This window comes from Hylobates moloch, unplaced genomic scaffold (assembly GCF_009828535.3).
Source record: "Hylobates moloch isolate HMO894 unplaced genomic scaffold, HMol_V3 SCAFFOLD_15, whole genome shotgun sequence".
Lineage (NCBI taxonomy): Eukaryota > Metazoa > Chordata > Mammalia > Primates > Hylobatidae > Hylobates > Hylobates moloch.
The window spans coordinates 39,980,586-40,007,721 of NW_026652290.1; the positions used below are offsets into that span (position 1 = coordinate 39,980,586).

General features: G+C 38.5%; 1 long non-coding RNA gene across 1 annotated transcript; it reads left to right on the forward strand.

Annotated features, from left to right (window-relative positions):
• Nucleotides 1–389: 389 nt before the first annotated feature.
• LOC116483363 (uncharacterized) lies at nucleotides 390–16,085 on the forward strand. The gene is made up of 4 exons (XR_004252261.1): nucleotides 390–479; nucleotides 1,335–1,539; nucleotides 4,674–4,845; nucleotides 15,844–16,085. It is a non-coding gene; the product is annotated as an uncharacterized LOC116483363 (long non-coding RNA).
• Nucleotides 16,086–27,136: the final 11,051 nt, after the last annotated feature.

Sequence of the window (27,136 nt, forward strand, 5' to 3'; positions counted from 1 at the left end):
CATGGAGCTCTCATCCCCTTGATAGCAGTGTCTCCTTCTGGAATCCTCCTGAAGGCTGTTTTACAGTTAACTTTTTCTTTTTTCTCTCTTTAATAAGTTATTAACACTCCAAAATAACAATTAAAAGTATAATCTAATAAATAAACCAGTAACATAGTTGTTCACCATCATTATCAAGTATTCTGTACTGTACATAATTGCATGTGCTATACTTTTATACAAGGGCAGTGCAGTAGGAAAGCCTACACCAGCATCACCACAATCATGTGAGCAATGCATCATACTATGACATCCCAGTGGCTATGAAGTCACTAGGCAACAGGAAATTTTCAGCTCCGTGATAATTTCACATGACCACCATTGAATGTGCAGTTCCTCGATTGACCTGTCCTGATGCAGTGCCTGACTGTAGTTCTGCAGCTCCACTAAAGAAGAGGCACTGAGGACTAGAAGCAGCCAGGGGATTTCAACTTAAAGAGGTTAGTGACCTGCTGGCTCATATCCCAGCAGGTGGCTGATGGGGGTGAGAGAGAATTGGCTTCCAAGGCCATGTGTTTAACCATGACAACTTACCTCCCCTTTCTTCCTGTTCCTGGAATTGTAACTTCCGGTGAGCCTCAGCTATCAGAAACCATCATTGAACCAGTGTGGACTTACACAGTGCATAAGAGTGTGTAGCATGATCTGTTTAAAACTCGAGCCTGGATTCCTACTGATCTTAATTCAAGCCATTCCAAAGTTTTTAGTAGCATGATTTGTTTTCTGATTTTCTTCCTATTTATGTATTTACCTATTGAATGAATGAGTTTGGACTTCTAGGTTCAACTTTATGTATTTCAAAATTTATCTCTGTTGCTAGCTCTGTTCTACTCCCATTTAACACATGAGTTTCACATAATGGAATTAGAAAATGAGACAGTGCCTTTTCTCCAGGAAAGCGCTATTGCATCTCTTTTTGCTGTGAGGCTGGAGGAGCTGCCTTCCTGAGAGGCAGAGGAACACACTGTCTTGTCCTTGACATTCAATCCCTAACCCCTTCAGATGCTGAGGCCATCCACAGAACAGACCCAGAGAATATCCAAGCAAGGTGCAGGATGCCAGCTCTGTGTCCACTTGCAGGCCAATGTGTGTAGGACCACCCACTTCCATCTGCTCTGACCTCAGAGATTAGCCTAACCTGTCCCCACAAGCTGCACCCCAGTTCCTGCCCTTCCAGCCTGTCTCCTCCATCCTACCAGATGGTTCCTGGTAGCTGAAGCTCACCAGGAGGGGAAGGGAGATCTGGAAATATATATCTCTTTGCTGACTCTGTATGCTTTCTTTGTCATTCTTAGGTTTTCTAGAACCAGTTACTTCCAAATTATGTTCAATTAGGAAACAGAAGTAAAGAATATGCCTCTAATCTACTTATTTCTCAGCCTGAATGCTGACTTCATAGACTTTCAAAGCAAAGCAATAGGTGAGGAGTGAAGGAAGTATTTCTGCTGATGGTTCAGGACCTGCTGTGTGGGTAGGGTGGTTCACTAGTCATCCTGAAAGGTGAGCTCTGACATGGAGACATTCAAGCATGAGCAGCCTGGGTCCTCTGGAAAAACAGTTCCCAACTTTTTTGGCACCAGGGACTGGTTTTGTGGAAGATGATATTCTTCCACAGACAAAAAGAGGGGGAGATGGTTTGGGGAGGATTCAAGAACATAGCATTTATTGTGTACTATCTATTTCTATTATTACTACATTGTAATATATAATGAAATAATTATACAACTCATGATAACGTAGAATCAATGGGAGCCCTGAGCTCATTTTCCTGCAACTAGATGGTCCCATCTGGAGGTGATGGGAGACAGTGACAGAGCATCAGGTGTTAGATTCTCATAAGGAGCCCACAACCTAGATCCTTCGCATGCACAGTTCACAATAGGGTTTATGCCTCTATGAGACTCTGATGCTGCCACTGATCTGACAGGAGGCAGAACTCAGGGGGTAATGTGAGCAATGGGGAGTGGCTGTAAATAGAAATGAAGCTTCACTGGCTCACCAGCCATTCACCTCACACTGTGTGGCCCAGTTTCTAACAGGCCACCAATCAATACCGATCTGTGGCCTGGGGGTTGCAGACCCCTGCTCTGGAGCATTCGATTGGCATTGGTGCCAACCATGCACCTCAAACTTGTCTCATTTAAGATGCAAATAATATAAGTGACAAAGCCAGTTTTTAATCTGTTGGGATCACTGCTCCAAAGATGCAGTGAATGAGAATCACAATAAGAAGTAGAGAAGTGTTTGCATGTCAAATTAAAAATGACTTTTTTCCTGGATTTTCCTCATATAATCAAAACACAAGTAAAGTTGGGTTATGAAGCTTTTAACTATTGAACTATTTGGCTAGCATAAGGATTAGCCAGAAAGGGACCGAATAATTTTTTTTCCAGGTTTTTGAAGTGATCGTATCACCATGAGAAAAAAATCCTCACTCTTGAGATAAATGTTATAATTGTACTTGTGATAAAAATCATTCCTGGTTTGTTCTAATCTCAATACAATCTTGGCTGTGTATTTAATATTTTGAAAGGTTTTCTACAAGATTTTTTACAACAATAAAATATTAATTTTTTTCTTAAACATTATTCCAATCAGCTTGGTTAATGTGATGAGAAGTGCATAACAGGGTAACGAGTGCTGTGTTATTAGCCACCAAATGCTCCACACGATGCTGCAGTCTTTCAGAAGCAAAGGGCACATTGAAATAAAATCACACTGAAAGTGTTCTTCTAGGTTTATATCCTATAATAGCAATCACCGCCTCAGTGCAGGCGTTTCTTAGGAAGGACTGACTGGCTGAGGTTAACTGCCCAGAGTACAGTTGAAGGCCACCAATTCCTCCCAGCTACTCATTAATCCCCAGGAAATCTCCTGAATCCTGGCAGTTATTGTTCAATCCTTTATAGATGATTTTCTGAGTATTTTGAGTGCTTGCTCTCCCCAGGAACACCTACAGCTGGCCAGATCGTGTGTGTATAGAGAAGAAAACTCTTTTTCTTAAAAGTGGATTGAATTTCAACCTCCCTATAAAGACCCCTTATGGGCCAATGACTCAGAAAAAGCCACTTTAATTGCGTTTTGGCTTCTTTCCTTTCTAAGGGAGCAAGAGACTAGAGAAGCCAGGGAAAGTCAGGGAGGGAAGACAGAAGAGCCCAGCCACTCACATTCTTTCTGGCTCCCAGCAATCACCCAGTCAAATGTGGGGTTGCTGGTGAGGACAAAAGGACCCAGCAGAACAGGTGCACCTGGGAGGGGGGTTCAGAGCCAAGAGACCAAGAGCCCTCCCTCAGGACAGCCAGGGCAGCCAACTGGACCCCAGACTCAACTTGGCAAATGGGGGCAACTCCAGTGATCTACTTCCACAACACCGAGTAATTTCTAGCCACAGAGCCCCATGCATGCAGTTTTAATATTATGAAAATGTGAAGACAAATTAGTCAAGTCAGAGCACTAAATAAAATTAAAAATTCTTGTCCTCTATTCAGAAAGGATTTTGTATTTTTACCTCAGCATTTAATGTTTTCTAAATCAGGTGTCTGTTATTTAAAAGCTGTGTTAATAAGAGAGGTTATTCTACAACTACAAATTAATTATCGTTGTCCAATGTTAACTGAACTTGCTAGGAAGATTTCATTATCATGTGTGTCCGTGTGTGTGTGTGAGAGAGACAGACAGAGTCTTCTGAAGTCAAAATGACCCTTTATGTTTTATATGTTAATATCCTTTATTCCAAAATCACTTTTCTACCACTTATTTGTATCCCATAAGGGAAATAATTCTTCAGTGAAAATACAGATTTGTCAACTATATAATAGTTGAAAATTAGTATATCCCTATTCTGACTGAAGACTGTTAGATTCTCTTCCTAAGTCACTTAATAACAAAGACAAAAGACTGGATACATAGAAAAGACACATATTTTGTTTATAAATTGAAAAGAAAAAATGTGAGGACCCTGTCTCAAAGCAGCATCAATAAGTCTTCTGAAGTCATCATCAGGAAAATCTCCACAGTCTTCTTTTGAACAAGAGGATGGAAGAAAACTTGTTCTCAAAATCAAATCCATTCCCAATTGCCCTATATCCGTATACTCATTCCCTTACTTCTTGCAGTGGGCTTCCCAATGTAGATTTTTGAAACATTGTCTTAAATCAGTCCAATAAAAGTCAACAAGCTGTGATGGGGCAGCTGGTGGGAAAGTCTGGCTCCGTATTTCCATGAGGAGTTTAAGGTGCATTGTGATGTGTTAAACACAAAGGGAATAATGAGAATTGGCTTTTAAACAGGGTGGAGTTTGGGGAAATTTCTTTTCATTGTTTCCTAATTTGACAATGTCCATACAGGCAAAATTACAGTATTGGGCTAAGCAAGTTTCATTATTTCTACATTTTAGACATTCACAGAAATACATAGCAATTCAGCCAAACAAAAATAGTGTTGGGTCCGGTCTTTATGTGCTTTGGTATTGGCATGGCTTTAACCACAAAATGCTTCAAACAGAGCCCTGAGCCAAAAATGTGGGTTGGAGGAAGTGTTCTTACACCATCGGCCTTTATGACTTCTAATTCAGAAGGAAGCAAACTGTTTGGCTCAATTGAACTTCCTTTCTCTAAAATGACTCCAAATTCCAGAGCATGAGAAGGAGAAATACTGTCTGTGGCTGACTTCGGCATTACACATGATCACCCTCTCCCTGAAGGCTGTTGGACGACTTGCTAAATGCAGCAAATCCTGTTGAAACCTGCAAAGTTGTTATAAAAACAGATGGACCAGGACTTCCGCAATAACTGTTTGGATGGGCAGGTATATGGTTAATTATTATGTTTTTGCTCACCTTTTCAGAATTCATAAACTCTGTTTCAAGGTCAGGGGATGGTTTTGCTGTATTTTTAACAGGTCATTTATTTCTAAAATGTTTTGGGGCTGGGTTTTGTTTTTTTGGTTTCTTTGTTTTTGTTTTTTTAATAGCTATGTATCTCGTAGGGAAAACCAATAGCCCAGTTTGAAGGAGATGACATGTGACCAAATGTTTGTTTTTCTTAAAATTTTTATTTTTTTACCCTGTTTTTAAAAAAGCTGTATGTTTCAAATTATTGGTATATATCAAACACTCTGCTAAGAACTTTATGTATGTTATCTTTTTAAATTTTTACAGTAATTTTATGAAGCGGATATTTCATGACCATTCTCATTTTATACACTGGAAGTCAGAAAATTTTTAAACCTTTGCTGAATCTCTTTATCTTATTTATTGCAAAATTTTGCAACTGAAATGTGTTTCTGTGAGGATCGACTCAGCAAACAAAATGAGATTTGTATTTCCCTCATATTCACTCAAAGGACTTTTTTAAAGCACTGTATCAGATATTCATTACATTGTCATTTTCTTTAGTTTTCTTAATTTCATGAAAAAAGAAGCCACATCTCAAAGACCAAATTACAAACCTCAGGAAACTAACTGTACCCTAATTCTATTTCACCTTTAAGAGAATTTTACAGAGTTAAGGAAGACGGTGGCTATCCCCATTTTCACGTAAGCAGACTCCTCTAAACCACCAGAGCTTTGTAATGACAGGTTGACATTATGATGGTTTTCCTTTTTACGCTAGTGTAGAACTAACTGGAAAATTCAAATAATCAATGTAGAAATGTTATAGAATAAATAAATTCAATCTCTCTGGTCCCTTTTGAGTGTTGAAGTCTTTACGTCTTTTTAAATAAAGCTTTTTTTCTCTTCTCTTCCCAAAGTCTCCTCAAAAAAATGGTACCAATATCATTATATTCCTACTTTTGCCCTACACACACACACACACACACACACACACACACACACACACACAACAGTCTCATTCTTACAGCAAGAAGTAATGAACAGGGTATTTGAATAAGCAGCTAATTAACTGCATTCAGCCTACACTACTATCAGCTTTCTATTCACCTTAATGTATATTTCTTTACCTATGTAATAAAGAACTACACCTTGGGCTATCAACACCTCAGCCCAGATAATCAAAGCAGCTCCTGGTTAATAAAGAAACAATATGCAAGCAAAGTAAATCTATATTGTTATGAATTTACGTATGGCTCAAAGTTCTTAGATATTCTTTCTGTGAATTTCTGATTCTATCATCATTGTTAAAAATTAGTGAAATATTCATGAACAGTTTCTTATGCCAGTTTACACTATTAACACAAACATTTACTTAATAAACCTTTTATCTAAGTGTAAAAGAGTCTTCATCATAAAATATAACAAAGTAGCACATGTGGCAGAATCACAGGAAACATGTTATCTCCTAAAAGGGTATCTTTTAAAAAGTTCAAATACAGTGTAACTATTGAAATGGCTGTTTCAGCCATCTGAATGTTTTCACAGGAGAAACCTGTAAATCTGTATTTGTTTTACAAATATATTTCACACTGATTACCAGATTATTATCAGTCTGGAAGGAATTGTTGTTTTTCCAAATTTCAATAAATAAGAAATGATCCTTGAGGAATAAATACATAATAAAATACAAAGTGGAATTGCCTTGTTTTCCAGCTGCAAAACTGCTAATCTGTGACCCTGGTTTACATCACCACAATTCTGAAAGGGAGAATTAGGTTATGAATTAATGTGGCTGAGAAACAAAGGTTGAAGGGAAAGGATATGACACTTCTCAATCAAGCCCAGGGTGTTATGAAAATGCATAATGTAGTGTAGTATCCTTCCTAATAAACCAGTGACAAGTACAACTGAAATACATCCACCAGAGCCCATGGTTGGAGGCCAGGCAAAATAGTCATGAAGAAATTATCTTCTTAGGTAAACATCACTTTGCAGATTTTATTTATGTGTTTTTACTAGAGTTGATTAATAGACCAAGGTGTATGCACATTGTAAACACTCAGGATATGCAATTATTTCAGTGTGACATTCTGTGCTCCAGGGAAATAGAACAGTTACATGAAGGTAAAAATCAGGAAAATGTACTGATATTGAAAAAGTTTAAAACTTCACCAACTTTTGTTTTATACTAGTGTAGTACTAAGATTTTAATTTAAAAAAATTTAATGATCAATGTAGAGATGCTATAATATAACAAAATCAACCCTTGTGGTTTCAAAGTGATTCAGTATCTCTGTTAGCCACACAGCATTTTAAAAGTAGAAAGATTTACTGCTTTGGGACAAACATAATAGACTGTAAACCAAGCTACTTTTATAACAACTATAAAAACTTGTCTTGCGATTCTCTACCTCTAGGCTCACCTCTGCCCAAGGAAGTTCTGAAAACCTTTCTATTCAATCAATAGACTATGTTTTGAAACATTTATCGCACGTTGTGATAAGGTAGCTTAACTATTGCAGTGAAGTTCCTAGACACTTGGTTTGTCTTAACTTGTAGTAATAAGAACAAAGGAAATTTTGATTCACTCAGTTGGGATGAAATGTATCCATATCATAGCAACATTAGGACCTTTTAATCATCTTTCCATAAGAAAAGATTAAAATGCCTTAGTTATGGGAGATTAAATGCTCATTCAGTAATTGCAATGGACAGTATGCTTTCAGAGTGGGAGAATTAAATTAAAAGAAAGACAACTCTGGAAAATGTACTAGTGGTGGAATTAGAGAATGTTTCATCAGATCCTGATGCCTCTACAGTAATGAATCTGCCAAAAGATAATAATATTTTAGTGAAAGGTGTGATTGGATAAGTCACATTATTTATTAACTGTTACCCTAAAATATCATTTTTGTCTTATTATTAAGAATGGTTAGAGGGCAGCAGGGATGCCTGACACAAGGCATTAAAAATGGATTGTGTCTATCAGAAATCCTGGAAGACGTGATCTGCCACACTCTGTGCGTGGTGATGGAACTTGCTAAGACCTGATGCCCGGGCATTCACAGCCCACAACTAGAAAGGTGTCAGTCAAGTCCCCAGGATCAGCCAGTTGTCACTTGATCTTTTTCAATGGCCTAAATAAGAACTGGTCTTTAATTTCTAAATTTGCTTTTTGAAGAATTTCAAATAGATACAGGTGTTTAAGAAGATGGCGAGAGACCAGGGAAGATGAAGGTTATGACTGATAGAAGAGTGTCCTCAAGCTATCTCCAGAGGTTACTGGCATTCTTCTGCCTTTATTAGGAAATAATTATTTCCCTGTTTTCATGACCAGTTTAATTTAACTACTCATATTCATTCCCAAGGAGTGTGTGTAATACGGATTATGTTGTGAAAATACATGCCACCAAAGAGCAAAAGAACATACACTGCTTCAAGCAAAGCAGGCATGAAGGCTAAGGAAGCAACTGGCAATCCAGGGTCTTAGGTTTCTGAGAGCTTGGAATTAATGTCCTGAATGGTGATATTAATCATAAGTCTAAAACAGTTCTGACAAATTGATAGGCATTTAGTTGGTCACCATTTAAAAAAAAAAAAAAGCTAGAGGAGAAGTAAGGAAAAATATAAGATGGAAATAGGGTGGTAAGGCCGGGCATGGTGGCTCATGCCTGTAATCCCAGCACTTTGTGGGGCCAAGGCAGGCAAATCACTTGTGGTCAGAAGTTTGAAACCAGCCTGGTCAACATGGTGATACACTGTCTCTACTACAAATACAAAAATTAGCTAGGTGTGGTGGTGGGAGCCTGTAATATCAGCTACTCAAGAGGCTGAAGCAGGAGAATCGCTTGAACCCGGGAGGCAGAGGTTGCAGTGAGCTGAAATCATGACACTGCACTCCAGCCTGGGTGACAGAGCAAAACTCCATCCACAAAAAAGAAGGAAGGAAGGAAGGGAGGGAGGGACAGAGGGAGGGAGAGGGGGAGGGGAGGGGAGGGAAGGGAGGAAGGGAAGGAGGAAGAAAGGAAAAAGAAAGAAAGAAAGAAACAAAGAAAGAAACAAAGAAAGAAAAAGAAAGAGAGAGAAAGAGAGAGAGAGAAAGACAGAGAAAGAAAAAGAAAGAAGAAAGAAAGAAAGAAAGAAAAAGAAAGAAAGAAAGAAAGAAAGAAAGAAAGAAAGAAAGAAAGAAAGAAAGAAAGAAAGAAAGAAAGAAAGAGAAAAAGAAAACCAAAAAGCTAACCACCCCAGGATATCCTTTCATGAAACAACGACATTGCACCCACAGGAGACTTTCTAAGTGTGACGCCTCTTTCTCGAAGTGTCAAGTAGGGTTAATGTTAGCAGGAGAGAGACAGGTCCTTATGTACTGGGAAAATGATCTAAACTCTCAGTACATTTCCGTTTACACTCTTTGTGGATCATAGAAACTTAAAAGTGAAATGAAACCTAAGGGATAGCAAGAAACAAACCCCCTCCTAAGGTGAGCCCACACACAGGCAGGAGCAGAGCTATGTTTGCTCCAGCTGTGCTAGCACACTGCTAGGACTGCTGAGACACTGCACAACGTCCACAACACCACCTTGGTCAGTCTTCCTGAAATTGTTCGCATCAGAGTTTTGTCACTTCCAAAGACTTTGAAATGTGGCTCTAGTCCTCTTGGGTCAATAGGGCATATTTATTAATAGCATCTCATTATTCTGGTTTTAGTTTTCTTCTTACTGGTCACAATTTTACAATCTGGCCCATAGCTTTGCCTACTAAATCCCTGCATATACAAAGTGCCAAATATTATTAAATAAAACTTTTTATTTAATTACACTATATTTACAAAATCCCACCGAAAGTCCACAATAGTGAAAAATTCAGTAAGTTAACTGGTTATTTCATATAAAACAAACCTGCAAAAGTTAGCCTTCTTCCTCTAACACCCATGCGATGACTTGGCTTTTTGTTGAGTTGCCTGACTTAGTTGTTTTCTAACACGTTCTGCTTCCAGATCAGGTGTTCCCAATATTTTCTACATGAAAGTCCAATTTAATGATTATCCATGCACCACATTCTTTCAAAAAGTTTGTCTACCAAACTGCCTTTATGAGGAAATAATTATTTCCCTGATTTTTGTTTTTTAAAAGGGCAGCAATTGAAATTGCTACAAAACAGTTAATAGCAATGGGAATCAGATGAAAGCAGCTTCTCCAACACTGAGCACAAGGTCAGCTATATACTTTCTAGGGCCTAGTGCAAAATGACAACATGAAGCCTTGTTTCAAACAGCAGGAAAAAAAGCTTTTTATTTCTTCTACCTTTCTTTTGAGCTATCATAGTATTTTTAAATCGTTATTTAATGTGGTATTGTGGGCATAGTGGTAATTGCCAGGTGAGTGTGGACAACTCTGTGTGAGGTGCATGCACCCGCTCTTGCCGCTCCCCATGCCATATCCAGACCCGTGAGTGAAGTGAGAAGTCAGCAGCCTAGAACTCGTTCTGGGGAGAAGGAGGCTGGAGGCAGCAAGAGGCAGTCACCAGCACACACTTGAGTCCCACCTGATTTTATTTACAAAACACAAATTCAAAGACAAAATTATAAGAAATTCAAAGTAGTGATCATAACACATTCAACCCCTTCTCACCCTAGGTGACCTCACATTCCACATACCCCATCTCAGATCCTAAGTGTTAGTTTGACTTATGCAGTGATATGACTGCCATTGATGTTAGTCTCACAGTGTGTTTTTTTTATAAATTTATAACATTACTAAATAGACTTGTGAAATACTGAAAGTTATTAGTTAATATTTGAATACCTTCAGGAAACCCAAAGTCCTAAAGGCTTAGGTAGGGAAAATAAAATTATCATTCCAAATATTACCACTAACTGCTAATATCTATTAGGTCCTATTTTGGGTGTCAGGCAATTGCTTTCCTTGCCCCTTTCGTATGTACCTCTATTTGACATTTCCTCATTCTCCTAGAGCAGCATCATTCAACAAGATCATCACTGGTTGAATGAGGTTATTTTGCTCCCTTGAAAGGTGGCTAATCTGAATTGAGATGTGCTACAAAGTAGAGGGTACATACTTATTCAAAAAAAGGAATATAAAATTTCATTATATATATATGTGTGTATATATATACATATATACACACACACACATACATATATATATATAGAGAGAGAGAGAGACAGAGACAGAGACAAAGAGAGAGTTTTGCTGTGTCGCATAGGCTGGAGTCCAGTGGCATAATCTCAGCTCTCTGCAATCTCTGCCTCCTGAGTTCAAGTGATTCTCATGCCTCAGCCTCCCAAGCAGCTGAAATTACAGGCACACACCACCACACCAGCTAATTTTTTTTGTATTTTTAGTAGAGATGGGGTTTTGCTATGCTGGCCAGGCTGGTCTCAAACTCCTGACCTCAAATGATCTGCCCACCTCAGCCTCCCAAAGTGCTGAGATTACAGGCAGGAGCCACCACTCCCAGCCTCATATATAATTTTTAAAATATTGATTACATGTTAAAATGATCATATTTGGGATATTGGTTAAATAACGTATATTATTACAGTTAGTTCCATCTCTTTATTTTCATTTTTTTAAATGGTTACTTGAAAATTTTAAATTTCACATGTGGCCCAAATCTGTGGCTCACATGATATTTTATTTATTATAGAGCCGTCACCTTCTGTTGTTATTATCCTGAATACACATCCCCAAGAATAGCATAATTTATCCTTGTCCATGGTGCCCTTCTGTCTTCTTTTGATTGTCCAAGATTTTGCTCTGGTTCCTGAAGGACTAAATAAATGCACCTCAAAAATAATAGAAAGAAAATTGGACTGGAATCAAGGAATCTGGAGTATGGTTCTTACTATTTCACTGAGATAGCTTGAGCTCCTTTTCTGTAAATAAAAAGTGAAATTGAACCAGATTATCACTTGGGTCCCTTCCAGCCCTAACTTGAGTGTCTTTCACTGCATATGGAAAAGCACACTTCTGCAATCAGTAAAGTCATGTTGAACTTTTACTAGAAGAACTTCCACCAACACCCAACTCCCCAAAACTGACTCAGAGCTTTAAAAACTATGAATTAGCATGTACATTAATACCACTCCTCAGATCAGCTATTAATTAGAAAGGAGGTAATGCATCTTTACAATGGAGAGATCTGTCAATCATCCTCTGGACAAGAAAGAGGAGGAACTGGGTGAGCATCCCGCCAGTCAGGAGTCAACCTGGCATCACGTGCCTCCCAATGTGGAGAAGAGAGCACCTCCCAAAAGAACAGGAGTAGTGCTTTCCTCAGAAAGGTTTGCCCTGCATCTGATAAGGAGGAATGTGCCACATTCAGAATGTGGTACATCCTGCAGGACAAAGCCTTCCATATCTTGAAGAGCACAGAGTGGGCTTAGGGATATGTTCAAGATTGGGAATGAGCACAAAAATTCAGCAGTCAAATGTAATGAATGAGTCTCAGTTAGATCCTGAATCAAAAAACAATTCAAATAAAAAAGTTATAAAGGCACTCGATTAGACTTAAAAAAGGAGGAGATCCTGCCACTTGCAACAACACGGATAAACCTGGAGGACATTATGCTAAACCAAACAAGTCAGTTACAAAAGGACAAATACCACATGATCCCACTTAGGTGAGGAATCTAAAATAGTCAAACTCGTAGTAGCAGAGAGTAGGAGGGTGGTTGCCAGGGCTTAGCGGGGAGAAGGGGATGGGGTAGTTTTGGTCAAAGGGTAAAAAGTTCTAGTAATTCAAGATGAATAAGTCCTAGAGATCTACTTTACAGCATAGTACTTACAGAAAAAAAAAAAAAAAGTTTACTAAGAAGGTAGATCTGATGTTAAGTGTTCTTATCACCAAATCATATCAATAATAATACACAAAAAGGCCAGGAAGGATCTTGCGGAAGGGATAGATATGTTTTTGGTACAGATAGTGGTGATCGTTTCACAGATGTGTGCTTATCTCCAAACTCACCAAGTTCTGTATGTTAAATATGTATGCATTTTTGGTATGTCAATTAGACCTCAATAAGTGGTTTCAAAAAAGACATTTGAGAACAACTGAGAAATTTGAGTATGGATTGTGTGTTAGATCTCATTTTTACATCAGAGACTTTCCTGAGTGTAGACATGGTGAAGTGGTTACACAGGCTAATTCTGGTAACAGTGGGGTGATTTGTCATCATATCTGTGAGCTACTTATGAACAGTTTGACAAAAGAGGAGATAGAGCGTGAGAAAGAGAATAGATATGACCACATGCTAAGTTGGTGAATCTGAATCTAGCTGGGGGACATAAAGATGTTCATTGCATTATCCTTTCAACTTTTCTGTGAGTTGGAATATTTTCAAAATTAAAAAAATTAAACTAATAAATAATTTCTTCAAGAACATTAATAAAACTTGCATAGAATTAATATGCATTGTGTTTACCTTTGCATAACATTTCATCATTATGGAATTATTATTTTTATAAAACAGACTGTCTTTAATTACATTGTATGTGCTCTTCTCAGTTTTTACTTCAGTCCAACAATGTCTACATTGGCCGGCACATGTATGAGCCCACTAGGGATTGCTAATGCATCATGAAAAAAATCATTTGTTTTATTAAGACCAAAGTGGATGTTTCTTAAACTTACATTTATTTTAAAGATAGAACATTCTTCTTGGGCACATTTGCCAAATGTTTGTTTTCAGGAAGTTGTCAAATATTTATTTTAGAGGTCAATTTGCCGTGGGTGATTTTTTTTCTGTTTACTACCTATCTTCCCATTCCTTTCCCTACTTTTTTTAATGTTATCTTTCAACAGAATTTTTTATTCAGTTATATTTGTATTAACTCCAAATACAATGTAGCTATTCTTTCCCTGTCTTATTGTTTATTTCACAGATAATGAAGCTAAATTGGATATAAATCAAGTCACATTAGCTAAAACTTGCCATGTCATTAGTATGCTCTATACAGAATAATTGACAGGATGTGAGTAAACATGCTACAAGGTCCATGTCATTCACAGGGTGAATGGGATCGACACCTGGATCACAGTCAGAAGTTATAGGTTGGTAATCAATATGTAAAATATGCAGGCATATTTTTGCTCGAAATTCTTCTCCTAGAATCAATTCCCAACTTCTTCCCCTGGCATCAGGTCACTCAACCACTGGCTGCAGTCTCCCTATCCAGCATTACTCCCTCTTCCTCACTTCATTTAAAACACCCTCCTCTCAGATCAGTCTTTGGAACTTCCTGTTTTGCTGGGCATGCACTCTTTTCTCTCCATCAAACGCTGGTCTCACTGTCCTCTCCTGCAATATCTCATCCTAAGAGATCCAGTTCAAATGACATGTTCTTCTTTCCCTTCTTATTTTGGAAGCAGCCTGTGATTGGTCTTACTTTTTCTTCCGGACCACCTAGTTTCCTGTTTCATTTTCTTATATCAGCCACCCCATTCTGGTTTGTTTTTCCTATGTTCTCACCCAAGTAAAGGCAGAGACCAAAACTTACTCATCTTTCCTAAAACTGCACCATACTTTACACATAGTACTTATTCATTAACTATTTGCATTTAAATATATAAAAGATGCTTATAGCTTAATTAACTCCCCTCAAAAAATTTATTAAGCATTTTAAAAAATACATAAACCCATGGCTCCAGGAAGTTCCATCAATCCGAGTGCTAGTTTATCAGATTAGGAAGTCTAAGCATTTGGGCATCTGAGTTGATCCCTAGGAATGCCTAGAAACCAGAATTCTGTAGGGCCCTATCACATGACCACACTGATCCATCCTGGGTTCCTCCCCCAGCTACAAAACAAGAGCCCCCAACACTGCATTGTCTCAGTTCTGTGAAAGCAGACACCAAGATGGTACAAGACACGGAAGAGATTTCTTAGGGAAAAAAAAAAAGCCTAAGAGGGGAATGAGGAGGGAGGGAACCAGACAAGGCTGAGAGGACTCACAGACCTCAATGAAGCTGTGACAAAGGGAAGGAAGTTGTGATGAGACCAGAGTCACAAAGAACACCTCAGAAAGGTTTCTTCACATAACAAAATCATTTAAACCAAGGGTGTCCAATCTCTTGGCTTCCCTGGGCCACACTTGAAGAAGAATAATTGTTTGGAACCACGCATAAAATACACTAACAATAGCTGATGAACTAAAAAAAAATGTAAAAACAACTCATAATGTTCTAAGGAAGTTTATGAATTTGTGTTGGGCTGCATTCAAAGCTGTCCTGGGCCACATGCAGCCCATGGGTCGTGGGTTGGACAAACTTGATTTAAACATTTAAACTTTTCTCAAATTGGACCAAGTAAATAATGACATGATAAAAATAAAATATTTGTACATAAGATATTAAATCAAGCCCGGGTATAATTGTGTAAAAACATGTGATGGATAATTTTAAGTGGCAACCTGGTTAAGGTATGGTGCCCAGCTATTTGGTAAAACATCAGTCTAGATGTGGCTCTGAAGTTGGTTTGTGTGTGTGGTCTTTATTTAGGTTAACATTCAAATCAGTAGACTTTGAGTAAAGTAGTTTACCCTCCATAATGTGGCTGAGCCTCATCCAATCAGCTGAGTAAGAAAAAGCACTGAAGTCCCCTGAGAAAGAGGGAATACATCCTATCTTACGGATTTTGTCTCTCTGGAGAACCTAGACTAATATAGTGAAAGAGCGAGTTTTATCAGAAAATGAGCCTAGTACCTAAAAGACTTCTCTTCCAAAATTGGTGTGCTGGTCTTTAAATAATCCTTATATCTTTTTTTAAGTATATGTTTACATTTGTTTACTTTTATGTTACATGAGACACACTTCACAAGCAATTCACACAAAGCTCTGGGAGGTGGATACTTACTATAAGGGTGCCTGGGATTTGTTCACTGTCACAGAGCCAGCACTTTTTGAGTGAATAAAGCTTACTAATTATCACATATCTTGCTACATTACAGTTAAATTGTTGAGCCATTTCTACAACGTAACCGTAACCCAGTTACAGGAAGAGGTTTGCATACTCTCCAGTGACTCTTAACAGGAAGCTACCAATGCAAGTACAAAATGGGTGGAATGATGCTCTTTAGCTGATAGCAGAAACGGACAGTCAGCCTTCACCAACCCACCCCACCTTGTGTCTCATACACAGAAAGTTTTAAAGATTTCCAGGAAACATATTTTACCAACTTCCTTAGTAACTAATTCCAGAAGAAATGAAGAAATCCACCTGCAAGCTAGAAATGAAGTTCGCTTGATGGCACAGAATATTCAAGTGAGTTTCTAACTCAGTTAACAATATGATAAAACCAAATATATGCACATGCAAAATCATTAAAGATTTGTTTATGTGAGACTCTGATATTTGCCATGAAAATTTCTACAATTAAAATTTGATTAAAAATATAGAAATATTTTCCCCCTTTCAGAATCAGTTTCAAGAAACCCTTGATAGAATCAGCTCATTAATTCTTGGCCCCTTTAACTAATACCACATTTGAAGTCACATGTTATAAATCAGTTTCAGTTGAGATATTAAAATCAGATTATAAGAGAAAAGCCTTGTAAATATTTGCCTCCAAATGAGTTTAAGAATAAATATATATTCAGTAATTCATCCATATTTAGCAGACATTAATAAGACAAAGCATAGCTTTAAGTTCACTTATCATTTAATACAAAGAAGGGACTAGGAAACTGCGCCTGATTAGCTTGTTTATTCTTGGGCTTGGTAATACCTTATTAAAATTTGAACTTCAAAATTGATATAATCAGTCAAATGTCAGCAGAAATATTTATTCTGTAAATGAAGCTTTAGTTAATAGAACTTTAACTTGAAGTACTTTATATTTTCTTCTCCTCCATAAGAAAAAAGGAAAGGAAGGATACAGGAAACTTTGATAGAAATAACACAGAGGTTTGAATTTTCCTTCAGGTCTGGGCCAACACTAGAGGTCAGCAACCTTCCAGAAATGACATGTCAAGTCTTCACTTATTGTAATTTACTTTATTTTTATTATTTTACATTGGAAGAACAGCAGAATTTTAGGTCAAAAAACAGTCTTACTAATGACCTAATTTGCTGCCTTTTTAGAGGTAAAGTTCTGCTGAGGTGTCAGGACTTGGCTAGTTTCACAGTTACCCTGAGATAGGAGTAAACTCAAGCCCCCATGAGCTGCATAGGGTTGGGAACCTCCATAGTTAGGAAACTCATGGCCCCCAAGAGCGACAGAAATTAGGTGTTATTAATTGTGGATAATTGTGTGAACTGATGTTGTTAGAAAGGACAGGGGAAGGAGAGAAGAGGGGTTGGAAGCTTTGACAAATCTTGGCTCCTGGAGAAGACAAGGGATGAAAAATGTATAAAATGTACCAACAGCTGAAAGGTGCCAACTTCAAAGGTCTTCTTTCTGGACCTCTTCTCCACATGGATCCCAGGACTTGGACGCTTGCTTCATTTCTTTACAAACCCCAAATTCTTTTCAAACCCCAAATTAAATTCCCACAGAGAATATTGCTCCAATTTCTAATTAACCTGGAATTTTACTAGGTTCATTGCCCTCAAAACCACTCTTGGCCTCAACGCCATCACTTGCCAGCCCTGACCCACACTCTGTGTGGCAGGTTTCATTTGGATCATGTGACCCCCACCACCTCCATTGTGGTGCAGCCTCTCAGAAATGATCATCAACAAGGGGAAACGAGGAGGAACGGCTAAGCTTGGGCGTTGGGAAGCCAAAGTCTTTCTGAATCTCTGCCCTGCCAGGAGCTAGGTAATTTTAGGCAACTTAGTAAGCTTCTCGAAACCTCAGTTTTCTCATTTTTATAATGGAAATTATAATTATACCGGTCTCGTGGGTTTTTATATGCATTAAATAAGATGTGTGTGGCCAGGTGCGGTGGCTCACGCCTGTAATCCCAGCACTTTGGGAGACCGAGGCGGGTGGATCGCCTGAGGTCAGGAGTTTGAGACCAGCCTGGCCAGCATGGTGAAACTCTGTCTCTACTAAAAATACAAAAATTAGCCAGGCGTGGTGGCAGGTGCCAGTAATCCCAGCTACTTGGGAGGCTGAGGCAGGAGAATCGCTTGAACCTGGGAGGTGGAAGTTGCACTGAGCCGAGACTGCGCCGTTGCACTCCAGCCTGGGCAACAAGAGCAAGACTTTGTCTCAAAAAAAAAAAAGATTTTTGTATATATCCCAGCTTGTTTGTATGTGAAAGGAATTTGGCCCAAACTTTCTTATTAAAAAAATAAAATGGGCCTAGGGTAAGGAGGAAATATCTGGACATTTAGCTGCCAGAAGGGGAAGATGCCTGTGCCTGGCCACGTCTTGACAGTTCTCCAATCTGCCTTTCCTCCTGCAGGTGTCTTTCTCCAAAAAAAAAACAATGAGGGCAAGTGACAGAGAGTCCTGATTTGGTGTAGGTCTGTGCTTGGCACATGATAAGGGTTCAGTAAATGTCACCCATCTTTACTGTTGCTGTCATCATTATCATAAGTCACACTCACCTGTGTCTTGCTGACATAACAAACTGCCATGTTTTTTACTAAAGAAGGGATCAAAGCTCATGGAAGTGAAGAAATGTATCCTGATGATTTGGATGGTGTATTCATGCTTACACCATTCTCAATTCTCCTGTCACGGCCCGGGCCTACACCCTGGTTTTATTAATGCACGAGGCTCACCAGGAATGGCTCCAAAGGCTTCTCTGTGCTGAGATGTGGACGTTACTGAAGACATTGAAATAAAATTGGCTATGATACTCAGATTGATGCTGAGTCCAAATATACCAAGATAATTGGTTGGCAATTTGTTTTAAGATGGAAAGGAAAATTGTATTCAATAACCAGGTTGTCTACAAGACATCAAATGACCAATTTCAATTTTTTTATTGAGAAAATCCACTTGATTTCAATATTTTCAGTACCATGTAGACATGATCTCAGTACAGTGATTTTTGTAAAATTGGCCCCTGCATCTATTCCAATTCAGGTTTGTAAAATGTCTACTTTTTCTACAATGGGAAACGTTCAACATTAGTTACAGGATGCATTCAAAGTTTTCCCTCCATTGGGTTTAGAATACATATGACACTAGGGAGACAAAGACCCAACTGTTTCACTTATCTTGAAGAGGCTCAGTAGTTGTTTCTCTTCTGTCCTCGCTCCATCTGATACTATCTTTTGGAAATACAGAAGAAGAATATAAGTTTATGGCTCTTGAAAAGATCAATTAGAATATCAGCTTAAGTGAATACGTAAAACAACCTAAACACTCTAAATACCCCAAATTAAACATTTTGATGATAATTTTTAAAAGAAAATAGTCACTACCATAAGTAAATAAATCCAAATGAGCTAACATAAATAAACATTACTTTTCAATTGTGGAAGTGGGTAAACTGCACATAAGGAAACTCAACTGATGGGCAGCCATCCAGAATGACCCTTTCATAAGTTAGGCTTTTTTTGCATCCGAACTGACCACTTTCTCTCAAGTATCTTTCCTTTTTTTTTCTGAGACATGCAGTGGGTCAGGAAAAGATAAATATGTTAAAATTGTTAGCCTTACTCCACATCCCTTCTTTTCCACCAAAAAATGTACAAATTGACTTCCAGTTTGGGTGAATTTGCACAAATTTTTCAAAGGTAGAAGGTTTTTCAGACCAAAAATTTTTAGTGTTTCTGTAGATCATACATTTATTAACATCTCTTATAGTTAATTTTGAGCCTCTCCTGTCTTTCAATAATACTGTCATTCAAACTTACTCAACTGAAAAGAAAAATTGTTTGAATAGACACACATATTTGTTTGCCTTTGTAGCATCATTAATGAGAAAAACAAGAGATTATCTTGAAACAAACCCATGATATTTTACAATAAGTACCAATTTTAATATAATTCTTAAATCCCCTAAATCTGAGTATTCTATTGGCATTTGTACCAGGTATTATTTCACCTCTGTGAATCTGTATCTGACAAGCATGACAGAAAGCCCATTGCGGCTACCATGTGCCTTTGGCCTACCTTTTCTCCTTCATTCTGTCTGGACCCCAGACAAATGTGCAGAGGTAGACAAGGTACTAACAACTGAGAGAAAGAAATCTGTGGGCTATGGATAGAAGTGCGGGGAGCTCTCCTATGCCATTGGGATCACTTGGGTTCCCAATGGCATCACTGAGCCTCCACACCAGGCCTGAACTGCCTACCCCCAGGCCTTCTGTTACTTGCAAAAGAGGCAACTTGAAGTTTCTTTAAGGAATGATGGGTTTGATTTATCATAATCCAATGTAAACTCTTTTTTTTTTCCCCCAAGATGGAGTCTCGCTCTGTCACCCAGGCTGGAGTGCAGTGACACGATCTCAACTCACTGCAAGCTCCACCTCCCAGGTTCACGCCACTCTCCTGCCTCAGCCTCCCAAGTAGCTGGGACTACAGGCGCCCAACACCACGCCCAGCTAAATTTTTTTGTATTTTTAGTAGAGACAGGGTTTCACCATGTTAGCCAGGATGGTCTCGATCTCCTGACCTCGTGATCTGCCTGCCTTGGCCTCCCAAAGTGTTGGGATTACAGGCGTGAGTCACTGCGCCCAGCCATAAACTCTTAAGATGATAAAACAAATACTATTATTTTTGGTTTAGTTTCTGCATTTAAATTATAAGTTTCTTGAGGGCAAAAGCCATATTTCACCACTTTAGTACCTTTGCATAACAAAGTAATGTGATCAAAGCAAATATAATAATGATTAATAATAAGTATGAAATGAATGAAACCTCCTAGCCCACATTGGGCTTCATTGATACAACTTTTTGTGTTGAACGCAAACTTTACAATAGATTATATGTTATCTGTTGCTGCATAACACATTAACACAAAACTTAGTGGCTAGAAACATGAATATTTATTATCATATGTTTTCTGTAAATCAGAACTCCAGAAGTGGCTTAGCTTGGAGACCCTCATGAGACTGCATTCATGGTTTTGGCCAGGGCTGCAATCATCTCAAGGCTTGCCTAGGAGAGGATCTGCTTCTGAGCTCACTCATTTGGCTACTGGAAAGACTTCCAAGATCTGCACCCAAGACCATGCATATGGACCTCCCCAGGTGGCCTTCTCAAGACATGAAACATGGCAGCTGTCTTCCCCAGAGCAAGTGAAAAGTCGGAAAGAGAATGAGAGAGAGAGACAGAGAACCCAAGACAGAAGCCACTGTTATTGATAACCTCATTTCAGAAGTGACTTCCCACCACTGCTGCTGTATCCATTGATAATACATCACCAAGTCCTTCCAACAACATTAAACCCAGAAGACAGACAAGGAGAAGGAATCACACCAGTGTACGAGGCCAGGGGTCACTGGGGCTGTCTTGGTGGGTACCTACCACACAAATGTAGATTTCAAACCTGTATAAAAACACTTAATATATCACTCACATATGTGAATGTTTATAGATTTTTAACAGTGAAGATCAATCAGAATCTATTCTTCATGATTCACAGGGTTTTCTCTTAGTGACCTCTACTCAACTGAGAGAGAGAATTAAAAAACTATAGAGAAATACATTTCAGATATTTATCATCACAATGTTGTTCCAGAATCTAGCAAAATCTTTTTTGGGTAATTCTGAGGTCCAGCACCAATGGCAACCTAAAGCCAGAAACGGCAGTGACTGCTCACTGTCCTGTCATATCTGCTTTTCTTCTTCCAACTTAACAGTATTGTTAGCTGCATGTATTTTATGGTAGCTTAGGCTACCATAAAAAGAAAAATAAATAAAAAATAAATAAAACACTGTTTGAATGGTTTACATAACAGGCATTTATTTTCTCACAGTTCTCAAGACCACAAGTCATGATCCAGGTGCCAGCAAATTTGGTTTCTACTGAAGGTTCCTTTCCTGGCTTGTAGATACTTTCTCACTCTGCCCCCACAAAGCCCTTCTGATCTTTATTTTTTTTAATTTAGTTCATTGTTGTTGTTGTTGTTGCTGCTGCTGTTACTGTTGCTGTTGTTGTTGTTGTTGTTTTAAGAGACAGGGTCTCACTCTAGAGTGCAGTTGTACAATCATTGCTTATTGTAACCTCAAACTCCTGGGCTCAAGCAATCCTCCCACCTCAGCCTCCTGAGTAAGTAGGAGTACAGTGCCCAGCCCTCTCTCCCTTTAAAAACACCAATTATATTCTATAATGACTCCAATTTATGACCCCATTTAACCTCAGTTAATTCCCCAAAGGCCTTATCCCCAAATTGCTATCCCCCTGGGGGTTAGGGCTTCAACATATGAATTGTGTCAGGGGAGGACACAATTCAGTACGTAACAGTACATGAGCGCTTAGTGTGAAGGCTACATTTCATAGCCTCCTTTGAAGTTAGGTCACTAAATTCTCATCAATGAGATGGAAAGGGAAGACTCCTGAGATAGTTTCTGCTCTTCTTTAAGAAACAGCCCTTTGTTCTTTCTTCTTCATCCCTTCCTCCATCTCAAAGCCTGGAACAAAGACTATGGGGACAAGAGTCACACCTTTGGAATGGCCTGAAAGTGTCTGGGCCCCCAAAGAGCACTGTGGAGTGGAGCTGCTGATATGCCCTGAACTGCCTATCTCTGAACTCTTATAAGAGTAAGAAATAATTTTCTATTTTATTTAATTCACTACCCTTTGAGGGATTTTTTTTACTTGCAGCTGAATGTAATCCTAATTAATATACAATACTTATGCAACTAAAGTGGAGATGTCACATAATTATCAAATGCTTTGTGGAACATTTGTATTTACATTGTCAAACGAAAAGAAACTTCACAGTTGATTTAAAGTAGTCATTTACAAACTATATGTCCGTTTACTAAAACCCAGCATAGTGTTAAAAACAAATTTTAACTCTTTTTTTTTAAGACGAAGTTTCACTCTTCTCACCAAGGCTGGAGTGCAATGGTGCGATCTCGGCTCACTGCAACCTCTGCCTCCTGGGTTCAAGCGATTCTCCTGCCTCAGCCTCCCAAGTAGCTGGCACTACAGGCATGCACCACCACGCCCAGCTAATTTTCGTATTTTTAGTAGAGAGGGGGTTTCACCATGTTGGGCAGGCTGGTCTCGAACTCCTGACCTCGTGATCCACCCTCCTGGGCCTCCCAAAGTGCTGGGATTACAGGCGTGAGCCACTGCATCCGGTCAAATTTCAACTCTTTTAATTGGGGCTTGCATGGCTCCAGTTTGCCTCAGGCACAAGCACCCCCTCTCATTGATACTAGGCCTGCTTTACACACTTTCCTCACCTGCCTGGCTTCTTACACATTTGAAATTGCAATGACTGATTTATTCTAATCCAACCCCTTATTTTATAGATGAGAAAGCAGAGATCCAGAAAAGTAAAGGAATCAGAGATTACGGAGAAATAAGTACTAGAACTGAGGATATGGACTCCCAGTTCAGACCGCTTTCCGTTGTTCGGGCACAAATTATCCCCTTTGAATTTCCCTGGGAAGGAATACCTTTGGGTGGACCCTTCCCTGGGCATTCCTGCAGCTACCCTGTGGCCCTAACCCTTTCGTACCACAGTAGCTCAGCAGTTGGACCAGTGAGAGGACACCTCTCCCTGCAGTGGAATTCCAGGATGACTAGTTGAAGGCATCCCCACTCTAGACCGCTTAAACCTTCCCACTAGGTGTGGGGACCTGGGGAGGTTGCACGTCCACCTCTTGGAAGTTCTCTCAGCACTCATTTTTTTATCACACAGATAGAAGAACCAGAGCATTACATTCTCAACCCTGTCATCTCCTATCACATTAATGTGATATCATTTTAGTCTATTAGAGTGTCATCACAAAAACAGAGGTGTTAGAGCATGGCAGCACCTGTCAGGGGGTTGCAGATAGTTATTTGAAATATTGGATTAACCCAGTTTCATGACATTAGTGGCAGTAACTCATCCCTGCAGACTAACTTCATTATTTGCACTATGTAAATGAAGGTGTCCTGTGCGGGCTATCATTAAAAAAAAAAAATAGGTCCCCTTACAGAGTTGTGGAATTTTACAAGTCTAGCACTGAGAGGAGTTTAGAGACCATTAAAGGCCATGTTACAGCATTTCTCTCCTCGCTTTTCAACTTTGAGATGACCAACCACCTTGTCCATGGGCACTTGCTAAGCTTCTCCATCTGTATGGCTGAACACAGACCATTTTCAAACAGGGCGTTAAAAGTATTCAGTTTTACACTGTAATTTAGCTGCATCTGTACTTGTTTCCTTGACTAGATTATAGACTCCTCAAAAGAATGGGAATAATCTTCTTCTCCTCTTTTATGTAGCATCCAGCATCAGGCTTTCTATGTACCAAGAGCACTGTGTTTATTGAGTGATGATCTAGTGGAATCTTTTTTTAAAAAAACAAACAAACATAAAGACCATTCAATGTAAAAGAGTTATTCAGTGGGGGCAAATTATTTATTCACCTCTCCAAAGCTCACATTTCTTTATAGTACAGAGTAATAATCTCACTTTATAAGAATTTATGTGAACCTTACACCAGGCACGATGGATCACGCCTGTAATCCCAGCATTTTCAGAGGTCGAGGCAGAGGGATCACCTGAGGTCAGGAGTTCAAGACCAGCCTGGCCAACATGATGAAAACCTGTCTCTATTAAAAATACAAAAATTAACTGGGCATGGTGGCAGGTGCCTGTAGTCCCAGCTACTAGGGAGGCTGAGGCTGGAGAATCGCCTGAACCTGGGAGGCGGAGGTTGCAGTGAGCCAAGATTGTGTCACTGCACTCCAGCCTTGGCAACAGAGCAAGACTCTGTCTCAAAAACAAATAAAAAAAATATGCAGACCTTAAATTAACAATTTAAGATTAGGTCTTCACATCTAAAAATGGGATATAAAATTATCCATCTAGAATTAGAATTTGAAGACACTAGTTTCTAGTAACATATTATTACTAGGTGGCTAAATACAAATATCCACTTTAAAATATCCCAATGATGTTCTAAATTGGTGATCAAATACTAGAAAGAATTTGTTTTAAATGCTGGCAAAACCCATTGATTTATCTTCCACATTAACAGGCTATTTGGAAAATACTACCATTGGTGATGATGATCTTGGTTGGGGTTGGCGATACAGTAAAAACAGCCATAGGAAAACTCGAGGGCCCAAGATATAATCAAAGTGGAATGTGACTTCAAGATTACAACCAGTTTTTAATGTTCATGACTCTACCAGCTTCTCTTCTAACTGGTTTCCATGTTTTCTTAATGTGCGAAGTAACAGGTTTAGAAGAAGGAATGTGAAGCTGCCTCCCTGCTTTGGAGTGTAGAAAAATAAAAATGTTCAGTTTAATGCATGTAAGTAAATATATTACAAACCTCACCAAAAGGTAGAGCATGGCATTCCCTCAGAAGCCTGTCTCTGCCCTCATCAAAGGTGGGCACTGTCCTGACATCCATGGAAATCACTTCTTTGTACTTGTACCACATGAACATGCATATTCCAGACTCTATGGCTTAGGTACACCTGTTTTGAAACTTTTTCTGCTCAACATTATATTTGTGAGACTCATCTATGTTTTTGTTTCTAGTTGTGAATTTATTGTCGGTGCTATATATTATGCCACCGTATAAATATATCCAATTTACTCATCCATACTACTGATAATGGCGATTTGGGTTTTTTCCCTGCTTGATATAATAATGCTGTAAAAACATTCTCATATATATATATATAATTTTCATATATGTGTATATATATTATATAGGGAGAGAGAGAGATGAATGATAGCTATAGATGATACCTTAGTGCAAATTTCTAGGTGTGAAATTTCTGGATCATAAATTTGGATTATCTTCAACTTCAACAGCTAATCACAAACCATTTTCCAAAGTGATTCTACCAAAATTTACCATCATTAGAAGTGCATTAAAGTTAATATTGCTTATTTTCCTTGAACACATCATTGGTCTTTTTAAATTTCAGCCACTCTATAAATTACGTGCATAGCAGATCTTGTGGTGTATGTGTATGTGTGTGTTGGATGCCTCGTTCATGAGCAAGGTTAAGTATGTTTAAATACACTTATCGGCCACTTTTGAGAGGTACTTTTGCAAGTCTCCTACTTTTTTTTTTTTTTAATTAGATTGCTTGTCTTTCTCCTACTTATATATGAGTTCCTCATAAATGTTTGACATGAATTTTTGGGGTATACTTGTATTAAAAATATATGCTCCAACTCTGTGACATTTATTTTAATCCCTTACTGAATGACTTTGTAGAACAGAATTTCTTAAATTTAAAATCATCACTCTATTCTATTTCAATTGTATGGTTGCCTATCTTTGAGATGATGAGACCTTGTCTTATTTTTTTTAAGTCTGATGTCTAGTAAGTTCTACTATGTTGCTTTTCTTTCCTCAATACTGTCTTAGCCATTCTTAGACTTTTGCATTTCACAGCAATGGTAAAATAAAACAAAGTTCCAGAAAAATCAAAGTTGAATTTTGATTAAAATTGCACTCAAACTGTAAATCAGTTTGGAAGCAATTTGCATATTTCTCAAATTGGGTCTTCTCATTTATAAGCTTGATATATCCTTTCATTCATTTAGGTCTTTTATAGTTTTCTGGGTGGAGGTTTTGCACATCTTTTGTACGATGTACTTTCGGCTATTATATCATTATAAATGGCATCTATGTAAATTTTCTAATTTTTTTGTTGATAAGTAAAAATTCAATTTATTTATAAATATTTTGTGTATTATATATGTACTTTGCATATTTGTATATTTGTATGCTGTTATGGACTGAATGACTCAAAATCCATATGTTGAAACCATAACATCTAATTTGATGGTGTTTGGAGGTGTGGGCTTTGGAAAGTAATTAAGTTTAGATGAGGTCATGAAGGTGGGTTCCTCCTGATGAGGTCAGTGGCTTTAGGAGAGGAAGAGAGGGAGGAAGGCACCAAGGAAAGGCCATGTGAGCACAGAGTGAGAAGGCGGCTGTTCATAGGTTGGAAAGCAGGCCCTCATCAAGAACCAAATATGCCAGCAACCTGATCTTGGACTTCCAGCCCCTAGAACTGTGAAAAATAAATGATTGTTATTTAAGCCACTCAGATGATGGTATTCTTTTATAGCAGCCTGAACTAAGACATATGCTGCTTACCTCTCTTGCTGAACTTGTTGATTACAACAATTTATCTGCAGATTCTTCTAAAGTTTCTTCATATATAGTCCTATTTTATTACATCATAGTGGCTT